Source organism: Phyllostomus hastatus, unplaced genomic scaffold, assembly GCF_019186645.2.
Source record: "Phyllostomus hastatus isolate PE091 unplaced genomic scaffold, TTU_PhHast_1.1 phas_scaffold_129, whole genome shotgun sequence".
Classification (NCBI taxonomy): Eukaryota; Metazoa; Chordata; class Mammalia; order Chiroptera; family Phyllostomidae; genus Phyllostomus; species Phyllostomus hastatus.
Genome location: NW_025334009.1, coordinates 1,164,657 through 1,188,792, shown reverse-complemented (window position 1 = coordinate 1,188,792; position 24,136 = coordinate 1,164,657). Strand labels below are relative to the sequence as shown.

Below are 24,136 nucleotides of genomic sequence, written 5' to 3'. Positions count from 1 at the left end.
GCATGCATTGTGTACAGCACACACCTGTGCCTCACATGTGCATGTACTGTGTACAGCACACACCTGTACCTCATGCATGCATGCACTGTGTACAGCACACACCTGTGCCTCACATGTGCTGTACCCAAACCCTCAGCGACACACCTGCAGTCTGGATGCGGTCAGGTGGACACGATTCGGGGCGGGTAAGGCACCAGCGATGCGATGACCGACCGATCGGCCTGTCGGGGGGGGGGGGGCGAGAGGACTTGGGCCGACAGGAAGGCGCTGCCTCTCTGGGGGACTGTCCCTCTTGGTGCTGGGAAGAGGACGCAGCTGGACAAGACCGGGAAGGACGCCTCAGCGCAAAGGGGACGCGATCGCGGGGGAAGCCTTTCTCGTCTCCCCGGCCCGAGGCAGCAGGTATGTCTGCAGCCAAAAGAGGCCCACTGAACCCATGCTGGTTGATGACCTACTAAGGGCTCCTGTGTCTGCGACAGGAACTTGAGCAAGGCCCACGTGGTCCCCCCCACCCTCCTGCAGCTCGTGCTCCCAGGGGCTGGTGACAGAGACCACAGGCGGTGTCGCAGGGAGGAGCAGCTGCGGAACACGGGGCAGGGCGGGTGGACCGAGGCGAGGAGGGGTCGCCACTGAGCTGTAGCCACACTCGGGAGGGTCGGCCACCTGTCTGGACGCCCGGCTCACTGCCTGATCGGACAGCCGTGGGGAGGAGCCTGGGGTCCGACCTGTCTCCACCGGCATCTGCACTTAACACGCCCGTGTAGACGCTTCTTCTTCTGACAGCAAGTGCTGCTTCGGCCTCCCCTGCAGTCAGAAAGCCCGCAGGCAAAGAAAGCAAGCGAGGCCCGAAACGTCCCCAAACAATGCTCGATGGAAGCACCTAGACACACAGAGGGGGGCGAAGAAAACCCTCGGAGGAACAGGCCGTGCGTGGTTCCACAGACAGTCGGGCCCGGAGAAGGCCCACCGTTCCGAGGGCGCCTGCAGTGTAGCTGACAGTAACAGCAGGTGTCAGAACTGGGAAGCGCTGGGGAGTACGAAAGCAGGGGGACTGAAGTCTTCCGTCCTCAGTGGCCAGAGCGCATGCGGCCCACTGAGATGGCACAGCGGTGACCTCTGTCTGTCTCCACATCTCCTCCCGGGACGGCACTGTCTCGGCGCACCACCGGGGCTCGGCAGAGAACCGGCCGGCCAGCCGCCATGGGTGCTGCGCCAGGTCAAGTGGGATACCGGGCTCCGGCGCACAGGAGCTCACAGCACCGCCAACTCGTACGGACACCGGGCTCCACCTCGAGCCCAGGAAGCCCCCTGCCGCTGGGGGCGCCTTGCGGACTCTGTGACTCGTTTCCTCGTGTTTGTAAAGGGCAGCGAGGAAGGACGGGTCCCTCTGTGATTCCACAAGCTGGCGGCTGGCCAGCGCCGTTCTCACCGTGGCCCGGCACCACCCGCGGCGTGCCCCCATGGCCTCTGGCACTTGCCTGTGTGTGAGGAACCCCGTTTCCTTCTCCGGAGACGGGACCGGGCCCGGGAGAGCACAAGTCCCGCGGAAACCAGGCTCCGAGCCCGTGGACGCAGAAGGCCGAAGGGAACCCTTTTCCTCGGCCCCAGACCCCACTTTCAAGTCTGGCCTCGGACCGTGATGATTTACTCTAGAACCAACCCGAAAACCAGTGCTCCAAACCTCGGGGTCTCTCTCTCAGACTCTGCATAGACACTGGATCAATTATTGGATGATTCTTAGAAATCAGATACATTAATAATCGGCGATGGGTGAGGCAGAGTAGCAGAGACTTGGATAACTGAAGTAATATTTTAATTTACTATTTCTGTTTCACACACATACCTGACGTGAACACCCACAAAACATTAGCTTGCATTTCTTAACTAAGTTTACTGGATGTTATAAAGAAAAGGGAATTAGGTGCAGTCACTCATGTATTCTTGTGATATATATGTGTGTGTACATACATGTATATGTGAGTATACGTGTGCATGTATAATAAATGGCAAAGCCGCAAGTTTTTAACATATAACGACGAGCAAATAGGGAGGCTTGCGTGTTATCCTCCAAGACCTCATGGAAACGCACGTGTGGCTACTCTGACACGGGCTGGGGCGTGTGCGGTGGTGGGAGGGGGAGCAGGGCGGAAATGCCCCCCCCCCAGTCTGAGCGGAGTCAGAGAGCCTTCCTGGAGGAGGTGGCTGGGAACGGAGGAAGGGGGGAGGGGCCCCCAAGCGACGGTGCTGGGGGTGCGGAGGGTCCCCCCCGCGAGGGTGTCCGCACCGGAGGGCAGGACGGGGTGCACAGCGAACACCAGGGGCAGCTCGGCTAGCAGAGGATGCCGAGGGAGGCTCGGTGGCCCGAGGGTGGCAGGAGGGGGGGCAGGAGGGGGCAGGAGGGGGCAGGAGGGGGCAGAAGGGGGAGGCGCCGCCAGGGGGCTGGGAGAGAGAGTGGGAGAGAGAGCGTGGCCCAGCCCAGCGGCCGGGTGGGGGGCGGCTGGGGGCCAGGGGGCTGTCCTGTCCGTCACGGGCCATCCGGCAGCATCCGGCCTCCGCACACCAGGTGCCACCGCCCCCCTGGGGTGAGACGATGGACAATACCCAGACAAGCGTCTGTCCAGGGGGCAACGTCACCGCTGGGCCAGTGGCGCATTACAAGGCTTACCCTTGGTGACCGAGTGAGATTCCCCTAGAAATGCAGGGACGGCTCGATCTACGGCAAACCCGTCAGCGGAATACTCCACCGTGGGAATGACGGGAATAAATGAAAAACAACAACAACCCACGGTCCTCCGAACTGAGCCACAGCAGGGGATCCTGGCAAATCGGGGATCCTGGCAAATCGGCGCCCCGCGGGACGGACAGGCTCACCAGAGCAGAGCCGGGGAGGAGCTCCCTCCAAGTGGGACAGCGCGTTGAGGGGGACCCTGCAGCCAGCTTCACGCTCAGCCTCAGCGGTGACCGACCCGACTCCTCCCCCCCCCCCCAGGGCCTCACCGGAGACGTGGGCCCCCTTCCCACCGTCGCCCCCCGGCGTCGCACTGGGGGGCCTAGCGGGGCAACCTGGCGATAAGTAAGTACGTAAGTAAATGCGTAAATAAAATCAACACTGAGAAGGAAGAAATCTGGTTGCAGATGATGTATTCTGGCTCTACACAGAGAAACCCTGAGAACCCTCCACGCTAAGCTGCTGGCGCTGATCGCCGAAAGTCAGCACGGGGGCACGGGGTGAACCCCCAAGAGTGAGCCGCGCCCTGCACCCGCAGTGACCGGTCTGAGGGGGGTCAGCGGGCCGCTCCGCCCGACGCAGCGCTCCGAGGGCGAGCAGGGACACTGCTTCTCAAGGCGTCTCAGAAGCTGGTACCGAGACAACTCAGTTTAGCCATTTCTCGGAACTTCTGAGAAACAATACACACATCTGGATATGAATAAAATAACGTTGTGACCTCGGGGGGTTTTAAGTTGGAGGTTTTAAGTGGGGCTGAGCTTGGCTAACGGGAATCGTGTTTGGCTTGAATAATTTCTAGTCAGACACATGCACACACACACAGACACACATGCACACACAGATGCCGGCCCACACACGGAGGTGCCCACGCGCAGACACACAAGCACACGCCCACACACTCTGACGCCACCCGTCCTCTTCCTCCAGTGGGCCCACCCGCTCCCGTCTGCAGGCCCCACTCTGCCCACCACGGGTAAGCGCGGCAGGGGTCCGGTCGGACCCACGCCTGCCCACTCAGAAAGGACTCCAGTGACCACCCTCCTCGGAGGGTGGCTTTAGAATTCCCGTCCCGGCGGCCGGCGGAGGGAATCTGACCGAGCTGTGACAGCCACTTCTGCGTGTCTGCCACCCCCCATCCCGGGCTGCTTTTCCAGCGTCTCCCCAGGTGGGTGGGGAGAGGTGACAGGGGTCCGCACGTGGGACCCCTTGCGGGTGATCCCAGACAAAGCTAGCCGCTCGCCCTGCCCACTCGTGCTTTCGTGGATCAGAGACGACATTTGTGCGGAAAAGAGACAGGAGAGGAGAGGGGGCGGTGTTTTCCACGGAGGCGCCAGGCAGCGGCCGCCCCGTGAGCACGGGTCATCTGTCCGGCAGGACACACTAGCGCCGCGAATGCTGGACGCCACTCCCAGCTGCCGCTGGCACTGCCGAAGTCACCTCCATCAAGTCATGGCGTCGGGAGACAGGATGGCACGCCGGTCCGGGCGGTGGCCCTGGAGCCAGGGATGCGACGTGAGGGCACTGGGTGGGCGAGGAGCGAATCCTCATCCTCTCAGCCACCCGCCCCCGTGCGGGCCGCCTGTCCCCTGCCGTCCCCTCGGGAGACCCGAGAGTAGCAGATGAGCATGCGGATGGGAAAAGGGTGTGGGGACCCCCAGACCAGTGACCCGTGACACCGCGGGCAGGCCACTTCCCCGGGAGTCACCTCCGGCTCTGCTAACAGCGGGACGTCACCCTGAGTCCCAGCCCCTGGGATCCGGGGCCCGTAGGCGCAGCCAACACCCGGTTTCTGGCCAAACCTTCCCACTTTCCATCGTTCAAGCCTCTATCAAATAAATATTTAAATACATAAATATTTAAATATTATGCATTTTAACAATGCGTGCCGTATTTTGCCGTGTATAATGCACACCCACATTTTGTGCACATTGTACACGGGACCGTTGTACCCTCTACTATACATACCCACGGTACGTAATCATCATACCCATGCATGAGGCGCATCCTTGCTTTTCCCTCAAAAATCTGGGCAAAAAAGTGTGCATTCAGAAGAAGGGTTCTCCTCAAGGGGCAACTGTCCTCGGGATGAAAGGACGTTTCTCCACGCCCCTCGGGGGTCGGCGTCACCATCTTGCGAATGGGACCCGTCGCCCTGGGGGTCGCCCAGAGCCGCACCCCTCCCGCCGCTGCCACCCACGCGACCGGTCAGTCATGGCGTCTTGCCGTGTCATTCCCGGTGCGCTGACTTGAACACGGCGTGTCAGCGGATGACTGGTGCGCGCGGGGGAGCGGGCCCACACCACTGAAAGGCCCGTCCGTTCACCGGCCCCTCCTCTGCGTGGCTGTCACCCTGCTGCCCTGCAGACCTGTGGGGGCAGTGGTGGGCGCTCGGGTGTCACACAGAACAGGGAGGGGGCGCTGGGTGCTGCTGGGGGGGGCATGCTGCTGGCTCCTCCACTATTGCCTCTGTGACACGTGGCAGCCGTGAGCACTCACGTCTCTGCGGAACGAAGGAAGGAACGGAGCGGGGGCAGCTGCCCGTGAGGACGCGCCCAGCATGGGAAGGAGCCTTAGGGAGACGGTTCCCTCGGCCACCCAGCCACTGGGGGCTGAGGGCCCCTGCGCTTCAGCCTCAGGACGCCGTCGTCGTGTATAAGGGACTCAGGAACTGCCGTGTGCCCGAGACAGTCGGCGGTGGGGGCGGGGGTCCCCGGTGAGTGTGGGAGTGTCCTCCGGGGGACCCAGGGGCAGGGTTACTCCGGAGTCCCAGCCACGAGGGCCCACCCCCCAGGACAGGCGGCAGAGTCCCAGCCAGAGCCTCACTGGGCTGGAGTCACTGCGTTCACCACCGGATCTGAACACGTCCTCCTGGAAATCATTTAATTATCTCTTCACTTCATCCTTAAGATTGTTTGATGTTGTTATATGTTTTTTTTCCCAGAAACCAAGCCCTTGTTCTGGAATGTGCACGCCGGCCCCATATCAAGCGATGCATTTTCCTGCATTAATTACTCCCAGGCCCCCATTCTTCACAGGCTAATTTATTTACTTATCTTCTCAGCCAATAATTAGACCGTAAACTGAATAAGTCATGACTCTGGGAAAATGTGCACATGCCTCTCATTTATTCAGCAGGGGGGGACAAAAATCCAGCGTCCTTTCCCATAAAACGAAGCTGATTTGAATAATGTCAATATTTGTGAATGCATTTGGCTACTAGTTATTCCAAAGTAATTAGGCCCTGCAGTTACTGTGTCCCAAGTCTCCAGCCTCTTTAGAAGTTAAACGCAATGTATTCCTTCCCCGGCCTTTCCTTCCCTTCTCTGCTCCTGCCACGCGCCTGAATACGGGCTCCCTGTGGGGAACCCCAGGGACGTCGCGGCCCGAGGACAGACTCTGACCTTCACCTTTCCCCCAGAGCCCGATGTCCTGCCGGGACCCACCACGTGTCCAGAAGGCGACGGTGCGGTTAGTGAGCACCTCGTCACGGCTGTCCCCGGGACTCTACGAAGGCTGTGCATCCTGCTCCCTCCCACGCTCCTCCTCCCGGGCTGCTGTCCCGCCCAGTAAACCTCCTGCCAGTGCGCAGTGCCGCCTCAGTGCCCACCGGCGCTGCGGGACCTGCCTGGGCATCCGTGCTGGGGACCCTCGGCCCCGCGGGCTCCCGTGAGCCTGCGTCCACGCTCCCTGCTGGGCTGTGAGCTCCGGGAGAACTTCCGAGCCCCGGGGAAACCATCGGTGTGTAAGGGTCTGATGGAGCTCGGCCTCCAGGCCATGTCCCCACGGGGGGTGGGGGGTTCCTCACAGGGTGTCCGCCAAGGCAGGCCCCGGGCAGGAAAGGGGCGCCCTGGGCGTGCAAGCAGCCCCCAGAGGCAGTATTTCCTACGGGAGCTGATGGGCACCCGCCCCGGGCTTGCTGGAATGCGTCACCACCACTGGCGACGCCCCCGGGGTCACTGGGTGCCAGAGGCCTCGGCGTCCAGTTTGGGAATGGAGACGGTGGTGGGAAATGTTGGTTTGGGGCAAGGGCCGCCCTGCTCAGAACTCGGGCTCCACCGAGAAGTGGCAGTTGGCGAGATCGCCCTCCCCGGGCCGCGCTTTACGGGGCGGGGGGAACACGCAGAACGCTGTGGCTGACCTCTCAGGGTCCCCACGAGGACGCCGAGGGCTGGTCTGTGCCAGGAGCGAGGAGGGCGCCCGCGACTACACAGAGTGCATGCCGCTCTCCTCGTCATCACTCTAGTTCGAGCGGAGTATGTGTCCTGTACGTGCAGTGGGGACCCGCCCGGAGCCGTCTGGGTCACCCCCGTCCTCAGGGGCCACAACGTGTCCTTGTTCGCGGTGACCTCGGTAACGCTCTGTAATGGTGCTGGACGCTCACCGAGTAACTACCGCAGGCGGGCAAGAGTCGGCTCACGGCTGCGAGCACACAAAACACAGACCTCATTCTGGTGTTGTCGGTTGTTAGTTATTGTACTATTTTCCGTACGGGCCTACTTCTGCCCACCCTGCCCTCCAGAGGCGCTGTGCTACCCTGTTAGGTTCGTTAACATCGATTCATTCTCTAAGCCCCCGTAAGAGATTGGGTTTTTCTCACCTCCTGGCCTTTCAGGAGGCAAAGCTGAGCCTGGAGAGGCTGGGTTCGACCCCCAGTCAGGGGCAGCCGGCCAGGCTTCAAGTCCCCAGGTGCCTGACCCCCACCCCCTGCCCAGCCTGAACGCCTCCCTTCTGCCCCTCTGACCGACCGCCAGGGAAGGCGGCTCTGGTGGGGACTGGGCACGTCCGACCAGCTCACGATGAGGGGCGAGGCAGAGGTGGGAGCTGGGGTGACGGCCAGGCCGGGGCCGGGACCCACCCTGCCTGTCACTCCCTGCACGGCCTCTCCTCCACCGAAGTTCCGGCGACACGGCCAGCACACGGCCGCCTCCCTGGAGCACCGGTTTAGGGTGGACGAAACGGAGCTGAACATTGAATGGAAGTGTTAATGGACTCGTCGTTAGAAGGTGCGTCCCTTTCCCCGTGGGGTCCCTCTACAACAGGAGTCTGTCTCTCTGCAGCTGGCCCGCTGGGAGAGGGACGGTCTCAGGGGCGTCCGCAGGCCGCGGGACCAGCAGGGCCCGCCCTCTGAGGAAGGGGCGCCCTGGCTTCTCCCAGGTTCCAGGACCCTAAATCGAGGGGCCATTTTTGTGTTTTGACAATAATTTCAGAAACACCTACTTTCCCCCGATGGTCTGCCTGCTTCGTGTGGTTCCTTCAGTAATTTTTCTTGTGTTTCCCTACGGCTCGTCTATTGCTGAGAAGACCTGATTGTGTTTTACAGCCAGGATCTCAGTAAGAGCGAACGCTCACATACCCTAAACCGAAAAGCAGTTCTGTCTGAATAAATCAACCGTGCGGAGCTGCTGGCTCTGTTCGGAGTTAAAACCACACCCCAAACATCCGCTTTCCTTTCAGACTGGGAGGAGAACCGCCAGGCCAGGTAATAGCCTATTTACATTATTTTGACGTTTTTTAAACACACTGAAATTCTTATTTTCTTTTGGGTTCCTGGGTTTTAAACAAGCAGATTAACCATCAGAGAGTATAGGCTGTCCAAACATTACACCATTTGACTTCAACCGCTGTGAGCGTGACAGGAAGCGGACCTCCGGTCTCCGCAGATGGACACCCAGGCGCCTCAGCCTCTGTCTCCAGGGGCCTGCGGGTCTCCCCGCCCACCCACGGGGCCTCCTGAACCAACACCCAGTTCATCAGGGTTTCAAATACAAACGCCGTTTCCTCTCAAAATGTGAAGCCTCATACAGATGGTCATTATTCTTTCATAATCTTTTAAAAAGGAAAAGTAAACCCTCCTTCACTCTCACTGTGATGAACATTCAGTTATTACAAGTCCAGCAGACCGAATCCACCGGAACGATCAGACCCGCTGACAAGCCAGCTTATGATCATTTCCTGAAATATTTAAACGGCATCCGTAACACTGGGATATTCTGCGCTCTTATCTGAAGGCCTGACCCTTCGACCTCAGGGAAAACCCTTCCCAGGATTTACATCTCGCACAGGAGCCTGGTAAAACGGTCCATCTTAAAACTTCTTTTAAGATTTTTAAAAGTGTGTTTTTAATTGGTGAATTTTCCTAGCCTGTTTTGTGTAAAGTCAGTTACTGAATCGCAAACGTAGAAGCTCTGACACGCGTTTCACCGGGGAGCCTGCGTGGGGCGGGGCCACAGACCCCGCACGCCACAGCAGCGCACGGAGCGGTCCCGCTAGCGCAGAACACCGAACCTCGCCCGGAGGTTCGGTTCCCATCAGGCCCCCTGGGTTCCACGCTAACCCCTCCCCCTCCTGGCAGGAGGCATTATCCTCTCGGGGGTCTCACCGCCTCGGCCTCGGGGGAGTACAAACATCTGGCGGGGGCAGAAACTCGAGGACAAGACGCACAGGTTCCGGGTGCTGACCCTGCCGCAGGCTAACTTTCTGCATCAGACTCACCTGGACACCCTGGGCCTCGATTACACTTCTGGTTCCCCCACGGCTGAGGACTCCAAGTCTCAACCCTGCAGACGGGGGTGGGTTCTCACACCCCTGGGTGCCTGCGCGTGATTCGATTTCGCCCCCGGGACCCGGGTCCCGGCTTCAGTTACCTCTGGGCTCATCGTCCCCAGGCGCACTCCCCACCACGCGCCCGGCGGCGGGACCCCGGCCCTTCAGAGGGTGTCCCTGTCTCTGGGGGCCACGCGCCTCTGAAACCACCCCGATTACCCACATCGGCACCTGGCAGAAAACCCGAAACCCCATGACGCAGGAAAGCCCATCACCTGCAAAACCCCACACGCAACACAGTGTCACAGCTGCCCCTGCCTCTGTCCCCTGAGACAGCTGAAATTCGGGGCCACGGCACTTGGGTCTTTCGGAGTCTGAAATACGACTAATGGCGGATGTGAAGAGCAGCTTTGTTGTAAGCAGGGAGGTTGTTCGGTGCGCGCACTCGCGCCACGCAGACCGCCCGGGCGCGTTTCTGACGCGGACATGAGCGGCAGCTGCAAATGCACGTTCTTGGAACCGCTGTGAATGAACATGCTGCCCTGCCCCAGCCGTACGGAGAACTGAACCAATGTAACGTGGAGTGCTCAGATGAACAATGGACCTTTCCGGAAAATGTGCGCACCACCACTGTCACTTTAAACCACGGAACGTGGTTGACGTCATTTCTCCGGCGGCCCTGTGAAAAGTGACTGCCCGCTGCGCTGGTGGCCTCAGGTGCCAGTGTCGTCACACCAGAGAGAGACTCACTGTCGTGGTTTCCCTGTTCTCATCCCCCGTGGCCCGAAGGATGCAGGTCAGCAAAGCAGAGTGACCGCACGACAGAACAAAACCTGCGTGGCGACAAGGAAGTTGTGCCTCAAACCACATCTCTCCGTTTGCATTTTCACCTCTGGACGGTTCTGGCCAGCCAGGCGCCCGTAAAAACCTGCCGCACCCGTTGGGGGGACTCCCAACCAGCACTGTTTATAACCTGGTCTAGAAACAGCCCCCGAGCCCACAGCGCTTTAAAACGTCAGGTGAGAAATTTATGACGGTTTTCAAGACGGAAAAGGAGCCATCCATATTCTTGACTCTAACGACATGGGTGTCTAACTGCAAACCTGCTTCCTTCTTTTTTCCCCCCCAAAGGTCAAAATTAGCACATTTTTAAAAATTTTATTTATTTATTCAGAGAGAGGGGAAGGGAAAGGAGAGACAGAAGAAGAGAAACATTGATGTGTCAGAGAAATAGCGGTCGGTTGCCTCCGGCACACCCCAGTGGGGGCCCGGCCTGCACCCCGGATGTGTGCCGAAACCAAGAGTCAGATCGGTGGCCCTTCGGTTTGCAGGGACGGCGCCCAGCCCACTGCGCCGCACCGGTCAGGGTGGCGGGCAGCCGCGTGTTCTGGTCTCCGTTCAGGCTCTAACCAGCTCTGCACACAGAAGACACACGGAGGTTAAAACAACTCTAATGGAGATTTCCTGCCTCGTTTCTCTCATTTTCCTGCTCTGATTTTATAGTTCAGAACTTTAAAGACTCGAAAATCCAAGGTGAACCACGCACAGCTTCTGGAGACGGGCCCGTGCCGTGTGAGCCCTGGCGTGCTTTAAGTGGGGACGCAGGAGATCGGGGTCTGTGATGTGCAAGACGGAAACCACGAAGACCCTGCAGAGCATTTCATTTTCTTCATAAAAATCAAACAAGGAATTGTTATTGCTTCATTTATGCAATGCTCCATGACAAGCACCTCAAAAAGCAGGGGTGAACACAGTTCGTTGTTGTCACAATTCTGTGACAAAATTCACTGGACGGTCCAGCAGATCCGTGAAGGGCAGCAGGGGCCACACCCAGCACGGCTGGACGGGACAGTCCCGGGGAACCTGCTTCAGGCGGCGGCCCAGAGTCTCGCCTGTGGAGCCCTCACCGCGGTCCTAGCCGCTGCTCACCGGGGTCACGTCTCACCTGCCTGGGACCCTGGGGTCCCGTCTGGCCAGCGGACACCAGGACTTCATGCCTTGGGGTGCTGGGTCCCAAGACGATGGAAGCAGACGGTCCAGGCTTAAGAGGCTCCTGGCCTCTTAAGGACTCAGGCTTGGCAGAGTTTCACCTCCACTTTTGCCCCAAACAGGTCCTGAGTCCAGAGCAGAGTCGCAGGGAAGGATTTGGAGACTGCTTCTTGAGGGGAGCAGCGGCCTGTCCCCCCAGGGCAGGAGGGGCCGCCGGGACCCCCGGGGGGGTCAGCTCCCACTGTGACAGTCCTGGGGGTCTGTGTGTTTCTATGAAGTTTGGCGTTGGAACAAAGTGTTAGAACTGTGGTTCTCCCCAAACAGAAAGATTGAGGGAGAAAGTTTAAGAAGGACATAATCTTTGTGCTTTCATTTTTCTAGATGGCTCTTTTACATACTTTCTAAGCTCTGCACTTTGTCCCTGGACTTTAAAAATGAGTAAACCATTTTTTTTTACTTCCTTTTCAAATGTTTCCATTGGCTTTTATGTGGAAAAGTTACCAGGTGGCACAGACAACACAATCTCAGAACCCGTGAAACGGCTGTCAGAGGAGAAGGCACCCCAGACAGGCGGCTGCCCCCGTGCCGAAGCCCCCCCCCCTGGAATCCGGAGTCCACACCTGCCCGGGGCTCAGACCTGAGCGACGGGAGGGGAAGTGGCTCGCGTGGACGCCGGGATGGACACTTTGTTACCTGCGCCTGGCCGGGTTCCCTCATTCTCCGTCATCTGCGGCCGCCCTACCGTTTTTCTCAGGAAGAAAGTTCAAAGCCTTGGCACAGCTGCGAGCCCTGTTGGCCGGGACGCAGTGTCCCCTCCGCTCGGCCCCCCGCACCCGGCCCTCCGGGCCACCTGGCTGGACCAGCACCTGGTCTTCTCTGGCTCTCCTCCTGCCAGCCCCGTCTCAGCCGCCCCGCCCTCCGACCTGGGAGCCCACCTCCTTGGGGTGATCCCTGTGCAATATGCACGGACATCAGATCATCGCGGTGTACCCCTTGGACCCGCACACTGTCACGTCGGCCAGGCCTGCAGGAGCCGGGACACGAAGACCGGGTGTAGAGAGTTCTCAGGAACTCGCGTGAGGGTGCGTGACTTCTCGTTTGCGTCTCTGCCGTCTCTATGTGCGGCTACACTGACATTTCCTGGATGGAGCCATTGAGAGAGACCAGCCAGGGCTCTCGCCTGGAGAAAAACAAGGACGCAGGGGCTGCTGGCTGCTGCAGCGTCACCTGCTTCCGCGACGTCAAGACGCTAAACCAGAAGCCGAACGTGTTTGTCCCGTGGCTCCTGTCCGGACCGTCAAACACGCCAAGGTGTGAGCACAGCAGTCAGGTCTGAATCCAGTGGAAACGCATTCCTGAAAAAATGCATTCCTGGCAAAAACAAACACCTCACCTCACTGTTTTCCTCCGAGACAAAAACAGCCTCCCCTGGGGTCAGAGGGGCCACCGAGTTCAATGCCGTTGAACTCGAGAGTCAGCCATCCCGAGCCCCGGGAGAACCCAGACGTGCCTCTCCCGTCCTGGAGCTCGCTGTCCCGAGAGGACATTCCCACACACCTCAGACACGCCCTGCCTGTGATGCCTGAGTTGTCCCCTGATGTCCGGAGATGTTTACGGTGACAGGCTTTACCCACAGACCTGACCCTGCCCCCTACACCAGCGCCTCCCGGTGGTCCCATTCCACCGAGTATCCGAGGAGCCCGCAGTATAAATCCCCGAAGACAGGTCAGACACCCTTGGCCGTGATGCCATAAATAAGTCCTGCTTGCCTCATCGGGGCGTGATGGCCGCGGCTGCCAAGGGCAGACACGTAAATCTCAGTTTGACATGAATTATCTTAATACGGGCTGTTTTCCACGCCAGCAGACCCTGATGACGCTCTAACAGCACATGTGCAGGGAGCACAGATGCATGTAAATGTATGCCGCTCCGGGACACGTAGAATCGACACCCGTGAGGCCGGCATGTATTGAGCGCCCATCACACGCCGGAGACGGCGTCAGGGTTTAAACAAAAGTAGCCCCCGGGCCTCGGGAACCTCCCACGGCCCCGTCTGGGCTCCCCGGGGCCCCGGCAGACTGTCGGGGTCAGATGCCGACTGAGCAGCACCACCAGGACAATGACTGCGTGTCACCGAGAGCTGAGCAGGTGTTTGGAGACACTGACTCACTCAGGTTTCGCGTCGTCCTCTGAGCGGGAGGGAGGACACGGAGGCTCGGAGAGGTGTCACGCGTGTCACCGGTTTCACGCTTACGTGCAGTCAGATAGGTGTGTCACAAACCTGGGAAAACGTTTCGGACATGCAGAAACTACGGCTCATTTCCTTGACGGGCGATGAACTCCTCGAGCCTCAGACACAAACACGCAACAGCCCCTGGAGTCCCAGTGGGAAGGCGGACACAGGGTGTGGGCGGACTTCACCAAAGGAGCAGATACGGGCGTCCCAAACACTCGCATTTATGGGGGGGAAGGTGATGTAGAGCTCTTTTGAAATAGACTTTGTGTGTGTGTGTGTTTTGCTGATTCAGTGGGAGAGCATTTGCAACAAATCACACCACAGTCACTCGTGCGCGGGCGGCCGGGGTCCCCCGACCGGGCTGTGCAGGGGGCTGCCTTCCGGAGGGGCAACTTGCAGACGCACCGGCCTCTTTAGCACAGTATGCACCTTCTGACCCTGACATTGTAACACTAGGAGTTTATTTTTGAGAAATAATCAGGGAGACGTGCACAGGGCTCAGGGGCAAGGGCAGATACACCACCGCGTTTTTCACAGGCAGCAAATGGGTGAAATGTTTGCTAAATAGCTGGTGGTAGTTTATGGGTTTGAGCAAATTTATGGCTCACCCTTGTGGTGGAATATCTTTCAGTTCTAGGAGAATATTTATGGTAGCTGGAAATGCTCACAATGTGTTAACAAAACAGGTTATAAAGCACAACTTGCAGATTCGCCCTGAAGTTGTATTTTACACACACACACACACACACACACACACACACACACACTGCTAGGATGCCACAGAGTAAGCGACAGGATAATCAGAAATGCATATTTTCCTGATCTTTCTAAGTTTTGTATAATAGATGTGTCTAACTTGAATGATCAGAAAAAAAAAGGATGAAAATAGCCCCGGCTGGTGTGGCTCAGTGGATTGAGTGCTGGTCTGCAAATGAAAGGGTCACAGGTTCGATTCCCAGTCCGGGCACAAACCTGGGTTGTGGGCCGGGACCCCAGTAGGGGGCGTGTGTGAGAGGCAACCACACACTGATGTTTCTCTCCCTCTCTTTCTCCTTCCTTCCCTCTCTCTAAAAATAAATAAACTTTAAAAAAACTTAAAAAGGATGAAAATAAATACTATTCTGTTTGGCTTTTTAATTTTGTGCACCTGCTATATCGAGTGATTTATGGCAGTTCTTTAAGAATTTGGTGTAGTTGGCACATTCTGAGCAGATTCCACCAACGGAGTGAGCTCACGGGCAACGCGTCCTTGACAAAAACAAATCACATTCAGGTGAAGCGGCTGGGGTGTGTGATCCGACAATCATGTGAGCGTGGCTGTTACAGGGGGCGCCGTCCTTTGTGAATCCCCCCTTTCCAGGTAGACTCCGGCCCCAGGAGGGACCAGAGCGGCGAGAAGCCGGCTCTCCCACACCGGCTGGGGGCGGAGGCCCCGAAGGGGATGAGCAGGCAGGGACCCCTCGCCTCTGCAAGTCACGTACAAGACACGCTTCACAGGAAGAAACAACCCGAAACGCCGTCGGAACCTCTGCACAACCCGTATGTTCTGACCACCACATGATTTTAGGAGAACTCTTGAATTCCCAGCCTCGGGCTGCTTTGTCTGCAGGGACGTCAGAGTCAGCCTGCCTGCCAGCACCACAGTGTCACAGTGAAGGGTGGAAAGAATTCGCTGACCACAGGCAACACCTCGAAAACATCTCCATGTTACACATGGGAAGAGACACGTTGCATCGGCCTGGGAGCAACTGTACCCTTTTCATCCCAACGAAACGTTCAGGCCTTCCTTTCATTTCTCCTTAGGTCCGCTGGTGGGAGATCAGCAGCGTGTCGGACTCCTGGCCCGTCTCGTTTCTTGCTCTTCGCTGACAAATCAGGGTCTGTTGCCACGAGCTCGGGTCCATCCAACAGGCCTGCCTGCTGCTGGTATTGGCGGAGACGGCGCCCACGTGCCCACAAAGGGGAGACAGCCCCGATACACTCTGCTTCAAGTCACACGCAGACAAAAGTGCGGAAAATGAAACACACACATGAGAGTGTCAGATGACTAGAAACCGTGAAAAACTATATGGTATTTTTTGTTTGTTTGTTTCTCCTTCCTGCCTTAAAAGGAGACTTTAAGAAAAGCTTTTATAAATTCCACCCAATGTTCTTTCTTTAATCTGCAGAGATTCCAGGGAAAGTGGGTGGTCAGCTGTCGGCCTCCCTGTGTCATCAGGGACTGTGGCGTGAACGAAATCTTCAGTAACTGCCTCTATGTTTTAAGAATTTGCACGGCATTAAACTTAAGGAATTCATGTGCCCCAGCCCCCCCAAGAATGGGGACTACTGAGTCCCCAGCCAGCTGTTGAACTGAATTCCAGACGGTTACGTTGTTTCACGGTGAACTGCCCTGCAGACAACAGCAGGTGCTCTGGCGAGTTGTATCAGCACTTGGGGAGCCAGTGACCAGACAGGCGCGACTGGCTTTCACCATCGCTTACTGGCTAATGTGAGGACCTAGTGAATTACTTAAAATTAAGGAAAGTGACCATCTTTAATTTCTGTAAAAAAAAATCTGGTGTTAGACATCTCAACTCTGGGTTCAAGATCTGGGAATGAGTCTCCATCTCCACCCCATCGATTCCATAGAAAACGCACTGAAAGAATGAGACGCAGTCACAGCAGAACCAGGACAAAAGTGCCAGCAACCAGAAAGCTTGGTGACCCCTGAAGAGACGCCACGGCGTTGGAGACCCCCCAGGCAACGCGGGAGTCTGCGGCAGGCCACAAGGCTTCCTCCGCCGGGTGGGAGCGGCAGATGGGTGCAGGGGAGCCCTTCAGAGCAGGAAGAACCGGGGCGGTGCCCGAGACCGCTAAACCCCCCCAGCCCAACACGCAGAGGAGATGTGAGTTCACCGGTGAGGAGGGGGTTAAGCGGGAGTGACCCACGGAACCCGCATGAAACGGGGGACCAGAGTCCCCTGAAAGGCCGCGGGAACATCAGGTGTGAGCCCAGCTGGGTCGTAGGGCGTAGATGCATTCTGTCTGCATGGTCAGCTAAATTTAGGCCAAAAATGAACACAGAAACCAGTCCAAAGTGAGGAATAACTGAGCCGCTCCAGCGGCGACAGGAGGGAGCCACCACAGGGAGGAAGCTACCACGCAGCAGAGGCCGGTGTCTCCTGGAACATGAGGTCGGCGGGGGGTGAGCTTGCTCCGAGGGGACTCACAGAGACCCGGGAGAGGACCCCCTGGAAGGGAAACCCAGTGGGCTCAAGTAACGAAGCAATCCACCCCTAAAGTGTACAGAGAGAGGAACCGTCAACATTCAGCTGCAAAATAGGCTTACTTCGAGTTTCTGCTGAGCCAAAGGACAAAAGACAAGGCAACAGGCACGAGCAGAGTAGGGAGAGAATTTTTTAAAGAAACAACAAAAACTAGAATATATTCCCTGAAACAAATAAATATACGAATCATGGATCAGAGGACATCACACAGAATGCAACTCAAAAAAGGCAGATGCAGGAAACCATTCGCAGCAAGTCGAGGAGAGCAGAAGAAGAAGACTCAGACCGTCCACGAGCTTCCCGCAGAGAAGGTGCAGAGGTGGAAGGAGGCGGGACTCAACATCCGCTACCTGAGCGTCTTCCAGAGCTGCAGAAAGCTGGATTTGGGAGTTTGTAGAGGATCCCATGGGGTGCATTTCAAACAAACACACCCCGGCGTGCGTCGCAGTGAACCCGAAGGCACCGGTGCAAAGAGGAGCGCTGACTCTCCGCCAGGGTGCAAAGTCCAGTCTGTCTTCACAGACACGACCGCGGGGCTGCGAGCGGTCAGCTCACCAACGAAGGCACACCCCAGACCAGGAGCGGGGCACGCAGAACGGCTGAGAGAGAAACGTCACCCACCCTGGAGATCTGCGCCTGGCTACGCTGTCATTTCAGAGTGCAAGTCCAATAGATAAGTGTAGACACAGTTTAAGAGAGTTCAATACTGTTTCTAGAATGACCTTTGCATCGCTTTTCCTGCACAGGGAATAAATCCAGGACATGCATATACGCAGCACGAAAAAAAAAAGGCCACACAGAGAACTCAGGAACACTAGCTAGGACCCCAGCCACACCCACCCAACTCCCGGGGGCGGCTAAACACGCAGTGCGGTTTCAGCAGCGGGGACATGGGCGCTGGGAGAAGGGTCTCGGAGAACTCTCCGTGACACGCCACTGTCCCATTTGTGACGGGGAGAGGTGGACCATCTTCAGCTCTATGTGAAAATACAAAGTAATATTTTGGTGTAAAATACTCCCGTTCCCTAAAGTGTGAAAAGAGAGCATATAAGTTGTAAGCCTATGAAAGCTGGAAAAGAGTGAACAAAGCATGCTTGACGAACCCGATAAAGGCAGGAAAGAGGAGACACAATAAAATAAACGATGACAGTGTCCCCGGGCAGAGGGGCTGAGTGGGGACACAGCCATCTCCTGCTGCAGTATCTCTCCCCTCCTTCCAACCCCACTGTGGTTTGCAGGGGCTTTCAGACGCTAATTCAGAGAAGAGAGAGGAGAAACTGGGCACCAGGAAGGGATTGCAGACATGCTCTGGGGTCTGTTTCTTTGTTGGAAGGAACTGCGGTTTATTTTGTCTCGTTTTCTGTGCGCTGCCTTTATAATCACCGAGTTAAACGAGGCCCCTTTCCTGGGCGGGTGTGATGGTGGCCCAGCGGTGCGGAGACACCGCTTGGGGTTTCAGCTGCCGGGACCCCGGACCAGCCCCGCCGAAGTCACGTCTCACCACGGCTCACACCTCCAGGTGCAACTCCCTACCAGACACTCAATGTCATCAATGCGCTGAAGATTGTATCTTTTCCCTCTTTTCATCGTTTTCTGTTAGTTTTCCCCAGTTACTCCCAAGGTTCACAGACAAACCTAGTACGGATTACAAGCAGGAACACTAATATAAAAATAATTAAACAACTAACACAAAGAGTGGTTATTCATTTCAAGGCTTTCTTCCCAGGTATTTTCACACATGAACCTACTGAACCCTTTGGCCGAGACAGGGAAGTCAGTACTATTTTCATCTCCATTTCGCGTGGGCAAACTGAGGCAGCGAGAGGCCGAGTTGCTTGCTTCAGAAGTCAGAGCAGATCTGCCCTGGCCTGCCCGCTCACCTGGGTCCCCCACCTGGGTCCCTCACCTGGGCCCCTCACCTGGGTCCCTCACCTGGGTCCCTCACCTGGTCCCTCACCTGGTCCCTCACCTGATCCCCCACCTGGGCCCCTCACCTGAGTCCTTCACCTGGGTCCTTCACCTGGGCCCCTCACCTGAGTCCTTCACCTGGGTCCTTCACCTGGGTCCCCCACCTGGGTCCCTCACTTGGGTCCCTCACCTGATCCCTCACCTGGTCTCTCACATGGGTCCCCCACCTGGGTCCCTCACCTGAGTCTCTCACCTGGCCCCTCACCTGGTCCCTCACCTGGGTCCCCCACCTGGGTCCCTCACCTGAGTCTCTCACCTGGCCCCTCACCTGGTCCCTCACCTGGGTCCCCCACCTGGGTCCCTCACCTGATCCCTCACCTGGTCCCTCACCTCATTCGCACTCTGAGAGTGGAACAGGCTCTTCCAGTTCCGCGTGGGCTTGTACCTCACACGATGCACAAGTCTTTTATTTCCTCCCGAAACAGTCTCCGCACCTCCGCCATTTCACTCGTTATTTAACAAGACACCTATTATGCATGAGCTTCATTCCCACGCGACTGCCTTAAAGCGTGTGAGACGGCTGAGTCTGATTTACGCTCCCGGGACGCGATCCCACTGTAAAGTACCTGAGGATTTACTGTACCGGAGTCGGGCCAGAGACTTCATCGTTGGAGACCAATCGGAGACCGAACCCACGTCCAGTGACTCTGCTCTCTCGGATCGGGGCGTGCCGCGGCGCCCCGTCTCCGCAACCGGTATTTAACCATAACCGGGGTACCCATGGTCAGCGCCAGGTCTGACCACCGGTGGCCCCGTCCGCAGGAGTAATGAGCCACATTTAATTTTCCGGTGAAACTCCCCCATAGAAAATTCTGTCACACTGAACTAGTTTTACTGAAAGCTCACTAAAGGAAGAGGTTTCCATCCCTCTCTGGCTCTGCAGAAACGACAGAGAGAAAGGAAGCGTGGCCCAGTCTTCGGGGAACAGCGTGAGTGGGCGGAGCCCGGGACGCCCGCTCAGAGCTGGAGACTCGGACTGCCGTTTGGGCGGAGAGCCAGGGGTGCAGACGAGTTCCTCCTCTTCCTCCTGTCATTCAGGAGGGTAGAGATTACCCTACAACCTTCTAGCCCCTCCCCCCACCCCGCCCACCCACGTGCAGCTTCCCCAACGCTGCGGCACGTGGTTCCGCCACCGGCTGCAACGACGGACCCGCACAGGCACCTCACTGTTTGTCCAGATCCAGTTGGTGCTGAGGTTCACTCCTGGGGAGGCTCACCCTCTGGGTTCTGACAAATACCAGCGGGTTTCAGTCAATGCCCTCAACCTTCACCCGTGCTCCGGCTGCCCACCCCTCAGGCTTATTTTTAAAGAAAAAGAAAATGAAAGGGGGGGGGGAAACAAAGAAAAATGCAGTTGAAGGAACAAATCTCAAGAAGAGTCAGCCACAGCTTAAGGAACGTGCTAGACGGTTGCTCTTCACATGGATTTAACATCTTTCAAACACCACCTTCCTGTGCATACTGTAAAAGGAAAGTTGGTAGCTGAAATCAAATATTGAGGAAAAAGGAAAAGAAAGAATTAAAACATGAAAGCTACAGAGAAGTGGCAATATTATAACCTCCGTGACTGGGAGCCACTGTTCGGGATGTGGGGGGACACCTTCCTGAAACCCACCAGAATGAAACGGAAAGTATGAATTTAAAAATGAATGCAGCCCTGGCTGGCATAGCTCAGTGGATTGAGCGTGGGCTGCGAATCAAAGCGTCGCAGGTTCGATTCCCAGTCAGGGCACGTGCCTGGGTTGCAGGCTATGGCCCCCAGCAACTGCACATGGATGTTTCTCTCTGTCTCCCTCCCTTCCCTCTCTAAAAATAAAATAAATAAAATCTTTTTAAAAATGAACCTGGATACTATGCTAGATGGGAAGACAGACGAAGGAGATCCAACACGCCCATAATTGGCGATGCTAAAAGAAAAGAAGAAAAGCAACATAGCGCCCCCTACAAAAATGTGCGTATATAATGTAACGGCACATTTGTGAGATAAAAGAGGCCACGGGTGCACTGTGTGCAGGAAGAGCCGGCGAAGACCCACCCACTCACTCTGTGACACGGTCTGGCGAACACGACACGAGGAACCACGTGGGCGCCCACCAGAGGAGAAGCGAGCTCTACGCCAGGACGGCAACTCCAGGCGGGCCTGGACACCCCCCCTCACCCCCCCGTGCAGCAACACCCGGAACGGGGAGGGCCCCCAGCTGTGCTTGCAGATGCGCACACGTTTCTGGAGGGGAAAACAAGTGCGGCTCCAGAACGATCGCTTGCCTGACGTGTGCAAGGCGAAAGGAAGGATGTCCTTTGCAAGCACACGGAACTCCCAGCATCCGCGACTCCCTCTCTGGTGACGGGATTCTTAGTGGAATTCGACAGCCCAGGAAATACCTTAAAATAAGGACTGTAGGGATGGCGAATCGAGCAGTCAAAGCCTGCTTAGGAAGGAGTGAGTCCCTTCACACGTAAAGAAAGCCAAAGCCAGCACTCGGGGAACTAAGCCAGAAGGCAAAGACTGTGAGTCTCAATCACGTGAAGCGGACAATGAAATTCGGGCAGTGTGTGGGAGGGGCAGGACCACAGATCCCGTGTGCCGACTTGTTTAGCCACCGCTGCGAGGACTCGGAAGAGATTGTTTCATATTCAAACAGGCGTCTGAAAACCGACTTCTCACTGCTAATGTTGTTATGGTTGCTCCTGACTCCAGAGTTATTTTCTAAAAGCAATATCGTCTTTGGAAAGAAACAAAGACCTTAAATGTAGCGATTGCCTTAGTTCTACGTCAGATCCTTTCTTCTGCTTAATGCAAATCTAAAATTTAATCCTTTTTTTTTAAGAGTAAGGATGAGTTTTTGGTCTTTCAAAAGAGCATTTATTTACCTATCATTGGTTACATTATCTAAATACTTCTTTTTTTTAAGATTTTATTTATTTATTTTTAGAGAGGGAAGGGAGGGAGAAAGAGAGAGAGAGAGAAACATCAATGTGCGGTTGCTGGGGGTTATGGCCTGCAACCCAGGCATGTGCCCTGACTGGGAATCGAACCTGCGATGCCTTGGTTTGCAGCCCGCACTCAATCCACTGAGTTACGCCAGCCAGGGCTAAATACTTCTTATTTAAAAAAAAAGAACTAGAAAGACATATGGTCAGAAACCATTCTCACTAAAAATCTCCATCCCCTTCACACAACACACACATTTTCTTATTTGAAATTGCACATAGGATGTCTCCAGTGACAGTCTCCAAAGTTCATGGTCGTTATTTACGAGTGATGTGATTTCTCTTCTGAACTTTTATGTCTAGTTTGAGTTATTCTCTGTGTGTCTACCTTCCACTACCGCACCTCTCATCAGTGTGATACATGGGTGAATAAGTAAGCAAATATTTTATAACCCTCCTATTTCTACTTGGAGAATTAAAAAGGTACAAATTTGCTTTTATACTGCTATTTCTAGTTGTCAACAACACCCCCCCCACCCCAATATGCAAACAACTTAATATACTTCACATTCTCTTCACGAGATAATTGACTTTTTCGGTCTGAGCTTAGACCAAATACGCACTAATTTTCTAAATGACAAGAGGAATCTGTCACTAGGTTGCACGGAGAATTCTGAAACTACGCTGCCACTTCAGCAGAGATGTTCGCACGGGGGAATTCAGCGTGGCGGTTGATACGTGATGGACTTCTCTGCTAAGCGGTGATAAGTTATGCATTTATATAACCTCATAGAAAGAGCCTTCTATAAAATGTGCAGGGTTACGTATTTGAGATCTTTGGACTGCACGCCCTGACTCCCCGTAAAAGCCACTGAAGCACCAAAAATGAAACAGCCCGGTGCTCCTGATCCTTTCCAGCATTTCGTGTGGGGACGTTGCTTTGGGGAATCCATGTAGGTTCTCACACGCGTGTGGGGGCAGAGGGCCGGGGGCGTGCAGAGGGCTTGGGTAGCTCCTTCCTCACAGAACACAACGCATGGAAGCTGGTGAAACCTTGAACAAGCACAGTCGTTTTTAAAAAGACGATAAACCCATCAAGTAAATAAAAACTGCTTGAAGGAAGAGTTCCCTTCCTTTCAAAGGATTGCCTCCGTGGATAAAATCACGAACGCCCCGTCTTCCAAATCCAGTCTGTGTGATGCCCCTGCCCTGCCTGCCTGCCTGTCTCTCTAACTAATCTCTACCTCGGTCGTCCTGCGAACGTTTCTCAAAGAGCAGAGTCAGGAGGCTGGTTATGGAAACATAAGACGTTTGCAGCTGGAGAAGCGAGACCTGTGCACACCGAGGCCCCGAACCCCCAGTCTTATCAGCACCCGATTAGCATAATGGAGTGCACTTGGCTCATCTCGGAGCTCTTAAAAGTGCAGTTTCCAAGCCATCGCGTTCTGAAACTTTTCATAAAGCACTGCAGGTACCTCAGCACCCACGAGCACTACCATTGTCCACGGAAACTCCAGACGCTCTTATTCGGAAGATGAGGGAGGACCAACGTGCCCCGTGGAATCTGGGGAGCCCACAGCGACCTCTGTGGCCCTCAGCAAAACTCTCCCCCCGGGGAACTTTTGGTCACCGCTCCTCTACGTCATCCTTTGGACCCTGCGAACCCCACCCCTGCACTCTCCGACGGGGGCAAACAGACAGACAGACAGACAGACAGACAGACAAAAGCCAGCCCTCGCACCTGCCCCGCCGCCGCGGCTGTCACGGACAGGGCACGGAGCCGTCTGGAACTACAGAATCACCAATGTCACCCCGGCTCGAACATTCGTTCGTTCCTTCGTTCCCCTGCAGCAGAGCCCGGGGAAGCCCTGACAGACGTACCTGTTGTCCGCCTTCCCGGGTCGGATCCCCACCTCCCGGAGCGCAGAGGCCAGGCCCCCTCCCGCGAGGAAGGAATGCGGCGGATGATGCCGGGGCTGCGGAGGCGCCCAGCGGGGAACGCAGCGCCTTCGCTCGGCCCCACCTTTACCTGCTATGCTAATCACACAAAGACCCCGGCCGGCAGGGGCTGCAGCCGCCGGCCGGGCAACGCTCGGTCGTGGTCGTGCAGCAAACGGCAGGGTTTGCACTCACCGATCTGCGGGGGCAGCGTCTCCGGAGGCCGCCGGTCGCCCTGCAGAAGCGTCCCCAGCTCCCGGCGCGGCGCGCGGAACGGAGCCTGCTGCAGGCGGAAGGAGCCGGGCTGCCGCGCGGACGCCCGTGCAGCCCGCAGATAATGGGACTCCGTCCCAGCGGGGCGCCAGCCCTCGCCGCCGGCCCTGCGCGCCTCCGCTCCGCGCCTAAGCGGGGATCGCGCTCCTCTGCGGCGGCTGCCTTCCTGCCGGAGCCCGGACCCGCCGCTCCGCGGGCACCTGCGCCAGGCCGCCGCCGCCGCGCGGAATATGCAAAAGCAGGCTTCTCCCCCGCCAGCCC

At 56.6% G+C, this 24,136-nt stretch overlaps 1 protein-coding gene across 1 annotated transcript in view; it reads right to left on the bottom strand.

The window, feature by feature from the left end:
- Nucleotides 1-23,846, bottom strand: part of LOC123830642 (contactin-6-like) — a 174,809-nt gene extending 150,963 nt beyond the window's left edge. Inside the window, 1 exon segment of the mRNA XM_045857110.1 lies at nt 23,798-23,846. The gene's annotated coding sequence lies outside the window, so the exon portion shown is untranslated.
- Between the last annotated feature and the right edge of the window lie 290 nt (nt 23,847-24,136).